This window comes from Rhipicephalus microplus, chromosome X (assembly GCF_043290135.1).
Source record: "Rhipicephalus microplus isolate Deutch F79 chromosome X, USDA_Rmic, whole genome shotgun sequence".
In the NCBI taxonomy this organism is placed as follows: domain Eukaryota; kingdom Metazoa; phylum Arthropoda; class Arachnida; order Ixodida; family Ixodidae; genus Rhipicephalus; species Rhipicephalus microplus.
In genome coordinates, this window is record NC_134710.1 from 278758276 (window position 1) to 278771413 (window position 13138).

General features: G+C 46.9%; 33 non-coding genes across 33 annotated transcripts in view; all 33 read left to right on the forward strand.

Annotated features, from left to right (window-relative positions):
- Positions 1 to 32, forward strand: part of TRNAP-CGG (transfer RNA proline (anticodon CGG)) — a 72-nt gene extending 40 nt beyond the window's left edge. The window contains exon 1 of the tRNA in view: positions 1 to 32. This exon is cut by the window's left edge and continues 40 nt beyond it. This is a non-coding gene — a tRNA (tRNA-Pro).
- Positions 33 to 234: 202 nt separating this feature from the next.
- TRNAP-AGG (transfer RNA proline (anticodon AGG)) lies at positions 235 to 306 on the forward strand. Its single transcript has one exon. It is a non-coding gene; the product is annotated as a tRNA-Pro (tRNA).
- A 209-nt stretch (positions 307 to 515) lies between these two features.
- Positions 516 to 587, forward strand: TRNAP-AGG (transfer RNA proline (anticodon AGG)). Its single transcript has one exon. It is a non-coding gene; the product is annotated as a tRNA-Pro (tRNA).
- A 209-nt stretch (positions 588 to 796) lies between these two features.
- On the forward strand, positions 797 to 868 carry TRNAP-GGG (transfer RNA proline (anticodon GGG)). The gene has a single exon. It is a non-coding gene; the product is annotated as a tRNA-Pro (tRNA).
- Positions 869 to 1077: 209 nt separating this feature from the next.
- TRNAP-AGG (transfer RNA proline (anticodon AGG)) lies at positions 1078 to 1149 on the forward strand. Its single transcript has one exon. It is a non-coding gene; the product is annotated as a tRNA-Pro (tRNA).
- Positions 1150 to 1357: 208 nt separating this feature from the next.
- On the forward strand, positions 1358 to 1429 carry TRNAP-AGG (transfer RNA proline (anticodon AGG)). The gene has a single exon. It is a non-coding gene; the product is annotated as a tRNA-Pro (tRNA).
- A 209-nt stretch (positions 1430 to 1638) lies between these two features.
- On the forward strand, positions 1639 to 1710 carry TRNAP-AGG (transfer RNA proline (anticodon AGG)). Its single transcript has one exon. It is a non-coding gene; the product is annotated as a tRNA-Pro (tRNA).
- Positions 1711 to 2199: 489 nt separating this feature from the next.
- Positions 2200 to 2271, forward strand: TRNAP-UGG (transfer RNA proline (anticodon UGG)). Its single transcript has one exon. It is a non-coding gene; the product is annotated as a tRNA-Pro (tRNA).
- Positions 2272 to 2757: 486 nt separating this feature from the next.
- On the forward strand, positions 2758 to 2829 carry TRNAP-UGG (transfer RNA proline (anticodon UGG)). The gene has a single exon. It is a non-coding gene; the product is annotated as a tRNA-Pro (tRNA).
- Positions 2830 to 3038: 209 nt separating this feature from the next.
- TRNAP-CGG (transfer RNA proline (anticodon CGG)) lies at positions 3039 to 3110 on the forward strand. The gene has a single exon. It is a non-coding gene; the product is annotated as a tRNA-Pro (tRNA).
- Positions 3111 to 3312: 202 nt separating this feature from the next.
- TRNAP-AGG (transfer RNA proline (anticodon AGG)) lies at positions 3313 to 3384 on the forward strand. Its single transcript has one exon. It is a non-coding gene; the product is annotated as a tRNA-Pro (tRNA).
- Positions 3385 to 3593: 209 nt separating this feature from the next.
- On the forward strand, positions 3594 to 3665 carry TRNAP-AGG (transfer RNA proline (anticodon AGG)). Its single transcript has one exon. It is a non-coding gene; the product is annotated as a tRNA-Pro (tRNA).
- Positions 3666 to 3874: 209 nt separating this feature from the next.
- On the forward strand, positions 3875 to 3946 carry TRNAP-GGG (transfer RNA proline (anticodon GGG)). Its single transcript has one exon. It is a non-coding gene; the product is annotated as a tRNA-Pro (tRNA).
- Positions 3947 to 4155: 209 nt separating this feature from the next.
- TRNAP-AGG (transfer RNA proline (anticodon AGG)) lies at positions 4156 to 4227 on the forward strand. Its single transcript has one exon. It is a non-coding gene; the product is annotated as a tRNA-Pro (tRNA).
- Positions 4228 to 4435: 208 nt separating this feature from the next.
- On the forward strand, positions 4436 to 4507 carry TRNAP-AGG (transfer RNA proline (anticodon AGG)). The gene has a single exon. It is a non-coding gene; the product is annotated as a tRNA-Pro (tRNA).
- A 209-nt stretch (positions 4508 to 4716) lies between these two features.
- Positions 4717 to 4788, forward strand: TRNAP-GGG (transfer RNA proline (anticodon GGG)). Its single transcript has one exon. It is a non-coding gene; the product is annotated as a tRNA-Pro (tRNA).
- Positions 4789 to 4997: 209 nt separating this feature from the next.
- On the forward strand, positions 4998 to 5069 carry TRNAP-CGG (transfer RNA proline (anticodon CGG)). The gene has a single exon. It is a non-coding gene; the product is annotated as a tRNA-Pro (tRNA).
- A 1563-nt stretch (positions 5070 to 6632) lies between these two features.
- On the forward strand, positions 6633 to 6704 carry TRNAP-AGG (transfer RNA proline (anticodon AGG)). The gene has a single exon. It is a non-coding gene; the product is annotated as a tRNA-Pro (tRNA).
- A 209-nt stretch (positions 6705 to 6913) lies between these two features.
- TRNAP-AGG (transfer RNA proline (anticodon AGG)) lies at positions 6914 to 6985 on the forward strand. Its single transcript has one exon. It is a non-coding gene; the product is annotated as a tRNA-Pro (tRNA).
- Positions 6986 to 7194: 209 nt separating this feature from the next.
- Positions 7195 to 7266, forward strand: TRNAP-AGG (transfer RNA proline (anticodon AGG)). The gene has a single exon. It is a non-coding gene; the product is annotated as a tRNA-Pro (tRNA).
- Positions 7267 to 7474: 208 nt separating this feature from the next.
- TRNAP-AGG (transfer RNA proline (anticodon AGG)) lies at positions 7475 to 7546 on the forward strand. Its single transcript has one exon. It is a non-coding gene; the product is annotated as a tRNA-Pro (tRNA).
- A 209-nt stretch (positions 7547 to 7755) lies between these two features.
- Positions 7756 to 7827, forward strand: TRNAP-GGG (transfer RNA proline (anticodon GGG)). The gene has a single exon. It is a non-coding gene; the product is annotated as a tRNA-Pro (tRNA).
- A 489-nt stretch (positions 7828 to 8316) lies between these two features.
- Positions 8317 to 8388, forward strand: TRNAP-AGG (transfer RNA proline (anticodon AGG)). Its single transcript has one exon. It is a non-coding gene; the product is annotated as a tRNA-Pro (tRNA).
- Positions 8389 to 8597: 209 nt separating this feature from the next.
- On the forward strand, positions 8598 to 8669 carry TRNAP-AGG (transfer RNA proline (anticodon AGG)). The gene has a single exon. It is a non-coding gene; the product is annotated as a tRNA-Pro (tRNA).
- A 209-nt stretch (positions 8670 to 8878) lies between these two features.
- TRNAP-CGG (transfer RNA proline (anticodon CGG)) lies at positions 8879 to 8950 on the forward strand. Its single transcript has one exon. It is a non-coding gene; the product is annotated as a tRNA-Pro (tRNA).
- A 482-nt stretch (positions 8951 to 9432) lies between these two features.
- Positions 9433 to 9504, forward strand: TRNAP-AGG (transfer RNA proline (anticodon AGG)). Its single transcript has one exon. It is a non-coding gene; the product is annotated as a tRNA-Pro (tRNA).
- Positions 9505 to 9994: 490 nt separating this feature from the next.
- On the forward strand, positions 9995 to 10066 carry TRNAP-AGG (transfer RNA proline (anticodon AGG)). The gene has a single exon. It is a non-coding gene; the product is annotated as a tRNA-Pro (tRNA).
- Positions 10067 to 10275: 209 nt separating this feature from the next.
- Positions 10276 to 10347, forward strand: TRNAP-AGG (transfer RNA proline (anticodon AGG)). The gene has a single exon. It is a non-coding gene; the product is annotated as a tRNA-Pro (tRNA).
- Positions 10348 to 10836: 489 nt separating this feature from the next.
- On the forward strand, positions 10837 to 10908 carry TRNAP-UGG (transfer RNA proline (anticodon UGG)). Its single transcript has one exon. It is a non-coding gene; the product is annotated as a tRNA-Pro (tRNA).
- Positions 10909 to 11117: 209 nt separating this feature from the next.
- Positions 11118 to 11189, forward strand: TRNAP-UGG (transfer RNA proline (anticodon UGG)). The gene has a single exon. It is a non-coding gene; the product is annotated as a tRNA-Pro (tRNA).
- Positions 11190 to 11397: 208 nt separating this feature from the next.
- On the forward strand, positions 11398 to 11469 carry TRNAP-UGG (transfer RNA proline (anticodon UGG)). Its single transcript has one exon. It is a non-coding gene; the product is annotated as a tRNA-Pro (tRNA).
- A 209-nt stretch (positions 11470 to 11678) lies between these two features.
- TRNAP-UGG (transfer RNA proline (anticodon UGG)) lies at positions 11679 to 11750 on the forward strand. The gene has a single exon. It is a non-coding gene; the product is annotated as a tRNA-Pro (tRNA).
- A 567-nt stretch (positions 11751 to 12317) lies between these two features.
- On the forward strand, positions 12318 to 12389 carry TRNAP-UGG (transfer RNA proline (anticodon UGG)). The gene has a single exon. It is a non-coding gene; the product is annotated as a tRNA-Pro (tRNA).
- The last annotated feature ends 749 nt before the right edge of the window (positions 12390 to 13138 follow it).

Genomic DNA, 13138 nt, shown 5'->3' on the forward strand with positions numbered 1-13138 from the left:
AGAGGTCCCGGGTTCAAATCCCGGACGAGCCCTCTTTTTGGTCGGAGTAATAAATGCGGCCAATTGTTTGTATTGTTCGCATTTCGATTAAGCAAAGTTTCTTTCTCAAGCACGCCTGTTTATTAGACAACTTTCAAGTGTTGCCTAGTGTGAACGGATCGTTGGTCTGACCACCCAGCCCTGCTGGCCGATGTCACACCACACCCCATGATAATTATCATGCAACTGCGTGTAGGCTCGTTGGTCTAGGGGTATGATTTTCGCTTAGGGGGCGAGAGGTCCCGGGTTAAAATCCCGGACGAGCCCTCTCTTTCCTTTTTGGTCGGAGTATTAAATGCGGCCATTTGTTTGTATTGTTCGCATTTCTATTAAGCAAAGTTCCTTTCTCAAGCATGCCTGTTTATTAGACAACTTTCAAGTGTTGCCTAGTGTGAACGGATCGTTGGTCTGACCACCCAGCACTGTTGGCCGATGTCACTCCACACCCCATGATAATTATCATCCAACTGCGTGTCGGCTCGTTGGTCTAGGGGTATGATTCTCGCTTAGGGTGCGAGAGGTCCCGGGTTCAAATCCCGGACGAGCCCTCTTTTTCCTTTTTGGTCGGAGTAATAAATGCGGCCATTTGTTTGTATTGTTCGCATTTCTATTAGGCCAAGTTCCTTTCTCAAGCACGGCTGTTGATTAGACAACTACAAAGTATTGTCTAGTGTGGCCGGATCGTTGGTCTGACCACCCAGCCTTGTTGGCCGATGTCACTCTACACCCCATGATAATTATCATGCAACTGCGTGTAGGCTCGTTGGTCTAGGGGTTTGATTCTCGCTTGGGGTGCGAGAGGTCCCGGGTTAAAATCCCGGACGAGCCCTCTTTTTCCTTTTTGGTCGGAGTATTAAATGCGGCCATTTGTTTGTATTGTTCGCATTTCTATTAAGCAAAGTTCCTTTCTCAAGCACGCCTGTTTATTAGACAACTTTAAAGTATTGTCTAGTGTGGCCGGATCGTTGGTCTGACCACCCAGCCCTGTTGGCCGATGTTACTCCACACCCCATTAAAATTATCATGCAACTGCGTGTAGGCTGGTTGGTCTAGGGGTATGATTCTCGCTTAGGGTGCGAGAGGTCCCGGGTTAAAATCCCGGACGAGCCCTATTTTTCCTTTTTGGTCGGAGTATCAAATGCGGCCATTTGTTTGTATTGTTCGCATTTCTATTAAGCAAAGTTTCTTTCTCAAGCACGCCTGTTTATTAGACAACTTTCAAGTTTTGCCTAGTGTGAACAGAACGTTGGCTGACCACCCAGCCCTGTTGGCCGATGTCACTCCACACCCCATGATAATTATCATGCAGCTGCGTGTCGGCTCGTTGGTCTAGGGGTATGATTCTCGCTTAGGGTGCGAGAGGTCCCGGGTTCAAATCCCGGAGGAGCCCTGTTTTTCCTTTTTGGTCGGAGTAATAAATGCGGCCATTTGTTTGTATTGTTCGCATTTCTATTAAGCAAAGTTCCTTTTTCAAGCACGCCTTTTTATTAGACAACTTTAAAGTATTGTCTAGTGTGGCCGGATCGTTGGTCTGACCACTCAGCCCTGTTGGCCGATGTTACTCCACACCCCATGATAATTATCATAAAACTGCGTGTCGGCTCGTTCGTCTAGGGGTATGATTCTCGCTTAGGGTGCGAGAGGTGCCGGGTTCAAATCCCGGACGAGCCCTCTTTTTCCTTTTTGGTCGGAGTATTAAATGCGGCCATTTGTTTGTATTGTTCGCATTTCTATTAAGCCAAGTTCCTTTCTCAAGCACGCCTGTTTATTAGACAACTTCAAAGTATTGTCTAGTGTGGCCGGATCGTTGGTCTCACCACCCAGCCCTGTTGGCCGATGTCACTCCACACCCCATGATAATTATCGTGAAACTGCGCGGCGTCTCGTTGGTCTAGGGGTATGATTCTCGCTTTGGGTGCGAGATGTCCAGGGTTCAAATCCCGGATGAGCCCTCTCTTTCCTTTTTGGTCGGAGTATAAATGCGGCCATATGTTTGTATTATTCGCATTTCCATTAGGCAAAGTTCCTTTCTCAAGCATGCCTGTTTATTAGACAACTTTAAAGTGTTGCCTAGTGTGGCCGGATCGATCGTCTGACCACCCAGCCCTGTTGGCCGATATCACTCCACACCCCATGATAATTATCATGCAACTGCGTGTCGGCTCGTTGGTCTAGGGGTATGATTCTCGCTTTGGGTGCGAGAGGTCCCGGGTTCAAATCCCGGACGAGCCCTTTTTTCCTTTTTGGTCGGAGTATTAAATGCGGCCATTTGTTTGTATTGTTCGCATTTCTATTAAGCCAAGTTCCTTTCTCAAGCACGCCTGTTTATTAGACTTCAAAGTATTGTCTAGTGTGGCCGGATCGTTGGTCTGACCACCCAGCCCTGTTGGCCGATGTCACTCCACACCCTATGATAATTATCATGAAACTGCGCGTCGTCTCGTTGGTCTAGGGGTATGATTCTCGCTTTGGGTGCGAGAGGTCCCGGGTTCACATCCCGGAGGAGGCCTGTTTTTCCTTTTTGGTCGGAGTAATAAATCCGGCCATTTGTTTGTATTGTTCGCATTTCTATTAAGCAAAGTTCCTTTCTCAAGCACGCCTGTTTATTAGACAACTTTAAAGTATTGTCTAGTGTGGCCAGATCGTTGGTCTGTTCACCCAGCCCTGTTGGCCGATGTTACTCCACACCCCATGATAATTATCATGAAACTGCGTGTCGGCTCGTTGGTCTAGGGGTATGATTCTCGCTTTGGGTGCGAGAGGTCCCGGGTTCAAATCCCGGACGAGCCCTCTTTTTCCTTTTTGGTCGGAGTATTAAATGCGGCCATTTGTTTGTATTGTTCGCCTTTCTATTAAGCAAAGTTCCTTTCTCAAGCACGCGTGTTTATTAGACAACTTTAAAGTATTGTCTAGTGTGGCCGGATCGTTGGTCTGACCACCCAGTCCTGTTGGCCGATCTCACTCCACACCCCATGATAATTATCATGAAACTGCGTGTCGGCTCGTTGGTCTAGGGGTATGATTCTCGCTTCGGGTGCGAGAGGTCCCGGGTTCAAATCCCGGACGAGCCCTCTTTTTGGTCGGAGTAATAAATGCGGCCAATTGTTTGTATTGTTCGCATTTCGATTAAGCAAAGTTTCTTTCTCAAGCACGCCTGTTTATTAGACAACTTTCAAGTGTTGCCTAGTGTGAACGGATCGTTGGTCTGACCACCCAGCCCTGCTGGCCGATGTCACACCACACCCCATGATAATTATCATGCAACTGCGTGTAGGCTCGTTGGTCTAGGGGTATGATTTTCGCTTAGGGGGCGAGAGGTCCCGGGTTAAAATCCCGGACGAGCCCTCTCTTTCCTTTTTGGTCGGAGTATTAAATGCGGCCATTTGTTTGTATTGTTCGCATTTCTATTAAGCAAAGTTCCTTTCTCAAGCATGCCTGTTTATTAGACAACTTTCAAGTGTTGCCTAGTGTGAACGGATCGTTGGTCTGACCACCCAGCACTGTTGGCCGATGTCACTCCACACCCCATGATAATTATCATCCAACTGCGTGTCGGCTCGTTGGTCTAGGGGTATGATTCTCGCTTAGGGTGCGAGAGGTCCCGGGTTCAAATCCCGGACGAGCCCTCTTTTTCCTTTTTGGTCGGAGTAATAAATGCGGCCATTTGTTTGTATTGTTCGCATTTCTATTAGGCCAAGTTCCTTTCTCAAGCACGGCTGTTGATTAGACAACTACAAAGTATTGTCTAGTGTGGCCGGATCGTTGGTCTGACCACCCAGCCTTGTTGGCCGATGTCACTCTACACCCCATGATAATTATCATGCAACTGCGTGTAGGCTCGTTGGTCTAGGGGTTTGATTCTCGCTTGGGGTGCGAGAGGTCCCGGGTTAAAATCCCGGACGAGCCCTCTTTTTCCTTTTTGGTCGGAGTATTAAATGCGGCCATTTGTTTGTATTGTTCGCATTTCTATTAAGCAAAGTTCCTTTCTCAAGCACGCCTGTTTATTAGACAACTTTAAAGTATTGTCTAGTGTGGCCGGATCGTTGGTCTGACCACCCAGCCCTGTTGGCCGATGTTACTCCACACCCCATTAAAATTATCATGCAACTGCGTGTAGGCTCGTTGGTCTAGGGGTATGATTCTCGCTTAGGGTGCGAGAGGTCCCGGGTTAAAATCCCGGACGAGCCCTATTTTTCCTTTTTGGTCGGAGTATCAAATGCGGCCATTTGTTTGTATTGTTCGCATTTCTATTAAGCAAAGTTTCTTTCTCAAGCACGCCTGTTTATTAGACAACTTTCAAGTTTTGCCTAGTGTGAACAGAACGTTGGCTGACCACCCAGCCCTGTTGGCCGATGTCACTCCACACCCCATGATAATTATCATGCAGCTGCGTGTCGGCTCGTTGGTCTAGGGGTATGATTCTCGCTTAGGGTGCGAGAGGTCCCGGGTTCAAATCCCGGAGGAGCCCTGTTTTTCCTTTTTGGTCGGAGTATTAAATGCGGCCATTTGTTTGTATTGTTCGCATTTCTATTAAGCAAAGTTCCTTTCTCAAGCACGCCTGTTTATTAGACAACTTCAAAGCGTTGCCTAGTGTAGCCGGATCGTTGGTCTGACCACCCAGCCCTGTTGGCCGATGTCACTCCACACCCCATGATAATTATCATGCAACTGCGTGTAGGCTCGTTGGTCTAGGGGTTTGATTCTCGCTTGGGGTGCGAGAGGTCCCGGGTTAAAATCCCGGACGAGCCCTCTTTTTCCTTTTTGGTCGGAGTATTAAATGCGGCCATTTGTTTGTATTGTTCGCATTTCTATTAAGCAAAGTTCCTTTCTCAAGCATGCCTGTTTATTAGACAACTTTAAAGTATTGTCTAGTGTGGCCGGATCGTTGGTCTGACCACCCAGTCCTGTTGGCCGATGTTACTCCACACCCCATGATAATTATCATGAAACTGCGTGTCGGCTCGTTGGTCTAGGGGTATGATTCTCGCTTCGGGTGCGAGAGGTCCCGGGTTCAAATCCCGGACGAGCCCTCTTTTTGGTCGGAGTAATAAATGCGGCCAATTGTTTGTATTGTTCGCATTTCGATTAAGCAAAGTTTCTTTCTCAAGCACGCCTGTTTATTAGACAACTTTCAAGTCCCATATCCTTAACAAGTATCCCCTGCAAAATCATGGAACATGTCATCTACTCCCATATCATCAACTTCTTGGACTCAATGCACTTTTTTCATCCTTCTCAACACGGGTTCCGAAGGGGTTATTCTTGTGAAACGCAGCTGGCCATTTTCATTCACGACTTACATTCTAACCTTGACTGCAACATTCAGACCGATGCTCTTTTCCTGGATTTCGCCAAAGCATTTGACACTGTCCCTCACAAACGCCTAATTCTTAAATTATCTCTGTTAAATCTAGATCCTAATGTACTTGCATGGATAACATCTTTCCTGACTAATCGTTCCCAATTTGTGTTTATTAATAATCACTCATCTAACCGACTACCTGTAACCTCAGGTGTCCCGCAAGGGTCTGTCTTAGGGCCTCTACTCTTTTTAATTTACATTAACGACCTACCATTGCATGTATCATGTAACTTTCGTATGTTTGCCGATGACTGCGTAATCTACCGATCAGTAACCAACATTCATGACCAAACACTAATTCAGCATGATCTTAACAACATACAAACATGGTGTGATCGTTGGTTAATGAACTTAAATCCTAATAAATGTAAGCTCGTTTCTTTTTCTCGCCACCGTAACCCTTTTGAGTTTACCTATTCCATCACTAATGTTCCCATACAATCAGTTCAATCATTCAAATACCTCGGCATCACCTTGGCTCATGACCTGTCTTGGCGTCATCACACTACTAACATCATCTCGTCTGCTAATAAATCACTCGGGTTTCTCAGACGACACTTACGCCATACTCCGCCTCACGTCAAGACGCTTGCATACAAATCATTTATCAGGTCCAAACTCGAGTATGCATCTTCCATCTGGAGCCCTCATCAATCATACATCATAAGTGAACTCGAATCACTTCAAAATCGGGCTACCAGGTTCATTCATTCTGCATATTCATACGATATCAGCATCTCATCTCTAAAGGCGGAATCAGGTATAGAAACCCTTGCTTCACGCCGACGGTGTGCCACCCTCTCTCTTTTTCATATGTTTTATTTCAGTTCACTGAATCATCCACCGTACATCACGCCCCCTCCGCACATATCCCATCGCACTGGTCATCCGTTACAAGTCGCATTACCACGTACCCGGACCACTGTATTCCAAGCCTCCTTTTTCGTAAGAGCAGCAAAAGACTGGAATGGCCTTCCTCACGCCACCTGTGCCATCACTAACCCATCTATGTTTGCAGAAGCCATTAAAAACACCGTTGTATAGTTCTCTTTTTTTTTTGTTATGCACCACCCCTTATGTAATACCCCTACAGGGGGTCTTTAAGGAAATAAAAGTGAAGTGAAGTGAAGTGAAGTGTTGCCTAGTGTGAACGGATCGTTGGTCTGACCACCCAGCCCTGCTGGCCGATGTCACACCACACCCCATGATAATTATCATGCAACTGCGTGTAGGCTCGTTGGTCTAGGGGTATGATTTTCGCTTAGGGGGCGAGAGGTCCCGGGTTAAAATCCCGGACGAGCCCTCTCTTTCCTTTTTGGTCGGAGTATTAAATGCGGCCATTTGTTTGTATTGTTCGCATTTCTATTAAGCAAAGTTCCTTTCTCAAGCATGCCTGTTTATTAGACAACTTTCAAGTGTTGCCTAGTGTGAACGGATCGTTGGTCTGACCACCCAGCACTGTTGGCCGATGTCACTCCACACCCCATGATAATTATCATCCAACTGCGTGTCGGCTCGTTGGTCTAGGGGTATGATTCTCGCTTAGGGTGCGAGAGGTCCCGGGCTCAAATCCCGGACGAGCCCTCTTTTTCCTTTTTGGTCGGAATATTAAATGCGGCCATATGTTGGTATTCTTTGCATTTCTATTAAGCAAAGTTCTTTTCTCAAGCACGCCTGTTTATTAGACAACTTTAAAGTATTGTCTAGTGTGGCCGGATCGTTGGTCTGACCACCCAGCCCTGTTGGCCGATGTTACTCCACACCCCATTAAAATTATCATGCAACTGCGTGTAGGCTCGTTGGTCTAGGGGTATGATTCTCGCTTAGGGTGCGAGAGGTCCCGGGTTAAAATCCCGGACGAGCCCTATTTTTCCTTTTTGGTCGGAGTATCAAATGCGGCCATTTGTTTGTATTGTTCGCATTTCTATTAAGCAAAGTTTCTTTCTCAAGCACGTCTGTTTATTAGACAACTTTCAAGTTTTGCCTAGTGTGAACAGAACGTTGGCTGACCACCCAGCCCTGTTGGCCGATGTCACTCCACACCCCATGATAATTATCATGCAGCTGCGTGTCGGCTCGTTGGTCTAGGGGTATGATTCTCGCTTAGGGTGCGAGAGGTCCCGGGTTCAAATCCCGGAGGAGCCCTGTTTTTCCTTTTTGGTCGGAGTATTAAATGCGGCCATTTGTTTGTATTGTTCGCATTTCTATTAAGCAAAGTTCCTTTCTCAAGCACGCCAGTTTATTAGACAACTTCAAAGCGTTGCCTAGTGTAGCCGGATCGTTGGTCTGACCACCCAGCCCTGTTGGCCGATGTCACTCCACACCCCATGATAATTATCATGCAACTGCGTGTAGGCTCGTTGGTCTAGGGGTTTGATTCTCGCTTGGGGTGCGAGAGGTCCCGGGTTAAAATCCCGGACGAGCCCTCTTTTTCCTTTTTGGTCGGAGTATTAAATGCGGCCATTTGTTTGTATTGTTCGCATTTCTATTAAGCCAAGTTCCTTTCTCAAGCACGCCTGTTTGTTAGACAACTTCAAAGTATTGTCTAGTGTGGCCGGATCGTTGGTCTGACCACCCAGCCCTGTTGGCCGATGTCACTCCACACCCCATGATAATTATCGTGAAACTGCGCGTCGTCTCGTTGGTCTAGGGGTATGATTCTCGCTTTGGGTGCGAGATGTCCAGGGTTCAAATCCCGGATGAGCCCTCTCTCTCCTTTTTGGTCGGAGTATAAATGCGGCCATATGTTTGTATTATTTGCATTTCCATTAGGCAAAGTTCCTTTCTCAAGCATGCCTGTTTATTAGACAACTTTAAAGTGTTGTCTAGTGTGGCCGGATCGTTGGTCTGACCACCCAGTCCTGTTGGCCGATGTTACTCCACACCCCATGATAATTATCATGTAACTTCGTGTAGGCTCGTTGGTCTAGGGGTATGATTCTCGCTTAGGGTGCGAGAGGTCCCGGGTTAAAATCCCGGACGAGCCCTCTTTTTCCTTTTTGGTCGAAGTAATAAATGCGGCCATTTGTTTGTATTGTTCGCATTTCTATTAGGCCAAGTTCCTTTCTCAAGCACGGCTGTTTATTAGACAACGATAAAGTATTGTCTAGGTTGGCCGGATCGTTGGTCTGATCACCCAGCCCTGTTGGCCGATGTCACTCCACACCCCATGATAATTATCATGAAACTGCGCGTCGGCTCGTTGGTCTAGAGGTATGATTCTCGCTTAGGGTGCGAGAGGTCCCGGGTTAAAATCCCGGACGAGCCCTATTTTTCCTTTTTGGTCGGAGTATTGAATGCGGCCATTTGTTTGTATTGTTCGCATTTCTATTAAGCAAAGTTCCTTTCTCAAGCACGCCTGTTTATTAGAGAACTTTAAAGTATTGTCTAGTGTGGCCGGATCGTTGGTCTGACCACCCAGTCCTGTTGGCCGATGTCACTCCACACCGCATGATAATTATCATGAAACTGCGTGTCGGCTCGTTGGTCTAGGGGTATGATTCTCGCTTCGGGTGCGAGAGGTCCCGGGTTCAAATCCCGGACGAGCCCTCTTTTTGGTCGGAGTATTAAATGCGGCCAAATGTTTGTATTGTTCGCATTTCGATTAAGCAAAGTTTCTTTCTCAAGCACGCCTGTTTATTAGACAACTTTCAAGTGTTGCCTAGTGTGAACGGATCGTTGGTCTGACCACCCAGCCCTGCTGGCCGATGTCACTCCACACCCCATGATAATTATCATGCAACTGCGTGTAGGCTCGTTGGTCTAGGGGTATGATTTTCGCTTAGGTGCGAGAGGTCCCGGGTTAAAATCCCGGACGAGCCCTCTTTTTCCTTTTTGGTCGGAGTATTAAATGCGGCCATTTGTTTGCATTGTTCGCATTTCTATTAAGCAAAGTTCCTTTCTCAAGCATGTCTGTTTATTAGACAACTTTCAAGTGTTGCCTAGTGTGAACGGATCGTTGGTCTGACCACCCAGCACTGTTGGCCGATGTCACTCCACACCCCATGATAATTATCATCCAACTGCGTGTCGGCTCGTTGGTCTAGGGGTATGATTCTCGCTTAGGGTGCGAGAGGTCCCGGGTTCAAATCCCGGACGAGCCCTCTTTTTCCTTTTTGGTCGGAGTAATAAATGCGGCCATTTGTTTGTATTGTTCGCATTTCTATTAGGCCAAGTTCCTTTCTCAAGCACGGCTGTTGATTAGACAACTACAAAGTATTGTCTAGTGTGGCCGGATCGTTGGTCTGACCACCCAGCCTTGTTGGCCGATGTCACTCTACACCCCATGATAATTATCATGAAACTACGCGTCGGCTCGTTGGTCTAGGGGTATGATTCTCGCTTAGGGTGCGAGAGGTCCCGGGCTCAAATCCCAGACGAGCCCTCTTTTTCCTTTTTGGTCGGAGTATTAAATGCGGCCATATGTTTGTATTCTTTGCATTTCTATTAAGCAAAGTTCTTTTCTCAAGCACGCCTGTTTATTAGACAACTTTCAAGTGTTGCCTAGTGTGAACAGATCGTTGGTCTGACCACCCAGCCCTGTTGGCCGACTTCACTCCACACCCCATGATAATTATCATGCAGCTGCGTGTCGGCTCGTTGGTCTAGGGGTATGATTCTCGCTTAGGGTGCGAGAGGTCCCGGGTTCAAATCCCGGAGGAGCCCTGTTTTTCCTTTTTGGTCGGAGTATTAAATGCGGCCATTTGTTTGTATTGTTCGCATTTCTATTAAGTAAAGTTCCTTTTTCAAGCACGCCTGTTTATTAGACAACTTTAAAGTATTGTCTAGTGTGGCCGGATCGTTGGTCTGACCACTCAGCCCTGTTGGCCGATGTTACTCCACACCCCATGATAATTATCATAAAACTGCGTGTCGGCTCGTTCGTCTAGGGGTATGATTCTCGCTTAGGGTGCGAGAGGTGCCGGGTTCAAATCCCGGACGAGCCCTCTTTTTCCTTTTTGGTCGGAGTATTAAATGCGGCCATTTGTTTGTATTGTTCGCATTTCTATTAAGCCAAGTTCCTTTCTCAAGCACGCCTGTTTATTAGACAACTTCAAAGTATTGTCTAGTGTGGCCGGATCGTTGGTCTGACCACCCAGCCCTGTTGGCCGATGTCACTCCACACCCCATGATAATTATCGTGAAACTGCGCGTCGTCTCGTTGGTCTAGGGGTATGATTCTCGCTTTGGGTGCGAGATGTCCAGGGTTCAAATCCCGGATGAGCCCTCTCTTTCCTTTTTGGTCGGAGTATAAATGCGGCCATATGTTTGTATTATTTGCATTTCCATTAGGCAAAGTTCCTTTCTCAAGCATGCCTGTTTATTAGACAACTTTAAAGTGTTGCCTAGTGTGGCCGGATCGATCGTCTGACCACCCAGCCCTGTTGGCCGATATCACTCCACACCCCATGATAATTATCATGCAACTGCGTGTCGGCTCGTTGGTCTAGGGGTATGATTCTCGCTTTGGGTGCGAGAGGTCCCGGGTTCAAATCCCGGACGAGCCCTCCTTTTCCTTTTTGATCGGAATATTAAATGTGGTCATTTGTTTGTAGTCTTCGCATTTCTATTAAGCAAAGTTCCTTTCTCAAGCACGCCTGTTTATTAGACAACTTTAAAGTGTTGCCTAGTGTAGCCGGATCGTTGGTCTGAACACCCAGCCCTGTTGGCCGTTGTCACTCCACACCCAATGATAATTATCATGCAACTGCGTGTCGGCTTGTTGGTTTAGGGGTATTATTCTCGCTTTGGGTGCGAGAGGTCCCGGGTTCAAATCCCGGATGAGCCCTCTCTTTCCTTTTTGGTCGGAGTATAAATGCGGCCATATGTTTGTATTATTCGCATTTCTATTAGGCAAAGTTCCTTTCTCAAGCATGCCTGTTTATTAGACAACTTTAAAGTGTTGCCTAGTGTGGCCGGATCGTTCGTCTGACCACCCAGCCCTGTTGGCCGATGTCACTCCACACCCCATGATAATTATAATGCAACTGCGTGTCAGCTCGTTGGTCTAGGGGTATGATTCTCGCTTTGGGTGCGAGAGGTCCCGGGTTCAAATCCCGGACGAGCCCTCGTTTTCCTTTTTGATCGGAATATTAAATGTGGTCATTTGTTTGTAGTGTTCGCATTTCTATTAAGCAAAGTTCCTTTCTCAAGCACGCCTGTTTATTAAACAACTTTAAAGTGTTGCCTAGTGTAGCCGGATCGTTGGTCTGACCACCCAGCCCTGTTGGCCGTTGTCACTCCACACCCCATGAGAATTATCATGCAACTGCGTGTCGGCTCGTTGGTCTAGGGGTATGATTCTCGCTTTGGGTGCGATAGGTCCCGGGTTCAAAACCCGGACGAGCCCTCGTTTTCCTTTTTGTTCGGAGTAATAAATGTGGCCATTTGTTTGTATTGTTCGCATTTCTATTAAGCAAAGTTCCTTTCTCAAGCATGCCTGTTTATTAGACAACTTCAAAGTGTTGCCTAGTGTAGCCGGATTGTTGGTCTGACCACCCAGCCCTGTTGGCCGATGTCACTCCACACCCCATGATAATTATCATGCAACTGCGTGTCGGCTCGTTGGTCTAGGGGTATGATTCTCGCTTTGGGTACTAGAGGCCCCGGGTTCAAATCCCGGACGAGCCCTCGTTTTCCTTTTTGGTCGCAGTAATAAATGTGGCCATTTCTTTGTATTGTTCGCATTTCTATCAAGCAAAGGTCCTTTCTCACATAATCATATAGTGGTTTTGGAACGTTAAACCCCACATATCAATCAATCAATCAATCAATCAAAGTTCCTTTCTCAAGCACGCCTGTTTATTAGACAACTTTAAAGTGTTGCCTAGTGTAGCCGGATCGTTGGTCTGACCACCCAGCCCTGTTTGCTGATGTCACTCCACACCCCATGATAATTATCATGCAACTGCGTGTCGGCTCGTTGGTCTAGGGGTGTGATTCTCGCTTTGGGTGCGAGAGGTCCCGGGTTCAAATCCCGGACGAGCCCTCGTTTTCCTTTTTGGTCGGAGTAATAAATGTGGCCATATGTTTGTATTATTCGCATTTTTATTAAGCAAAGTTCCTTTCTCAAGCACGGCTGTTTATTAGACAACTTCAAAGTATTGTCTAGTGTGGCCGGATCATTGGCCTGACCACCCAGCCCTGTTGGCCGATGTCACTCCACACCTCAAGATAATTATCATGAAACTGCGCGTCGTCTCGTTGGTCTAGGGATATGATTCTCGCTTTGGGTGCGAGAGGTCCCGGGTTCAAATCCCGGACGAGCCCTCTCTTTCCTTTTTGGTCGGAGTAATAAATGCGGCCATATGTTTGTATTATTCGCATTTCTATTAAGCAAAGTTCCTTTCTCAAGCATGCCTGTTTATTAGACAACTTCAAAGTGTTGCCTAGTGTAGCCGGATTGTTGGTCTGACCACCCAGCCCTGTTGGCCGATGTCACTCCACACCCCATGATAATTATCATGCAACTGCGTGTCGGCTCGTTGGTCTAGGGGTATGATTCTCGCTTTGGGTACTAGAGGCCCCGGGTTCAAATCCCGGACGAGCCCTCGTTTTCCTTTTTGGTCGCAGTAATAAATGTGGCCATTTCTTTGTATTGTTCGCATTTCTATCAAGCAAAGGTCCTTTCTCACATAATCATATAGTGGTTTTGGAACGTTAAACCCCACATATCAATCAATCAATCAATCAATCAAAGTTCCTTTCTCAAGCACGCCTGTTTATTAGACAACTTTA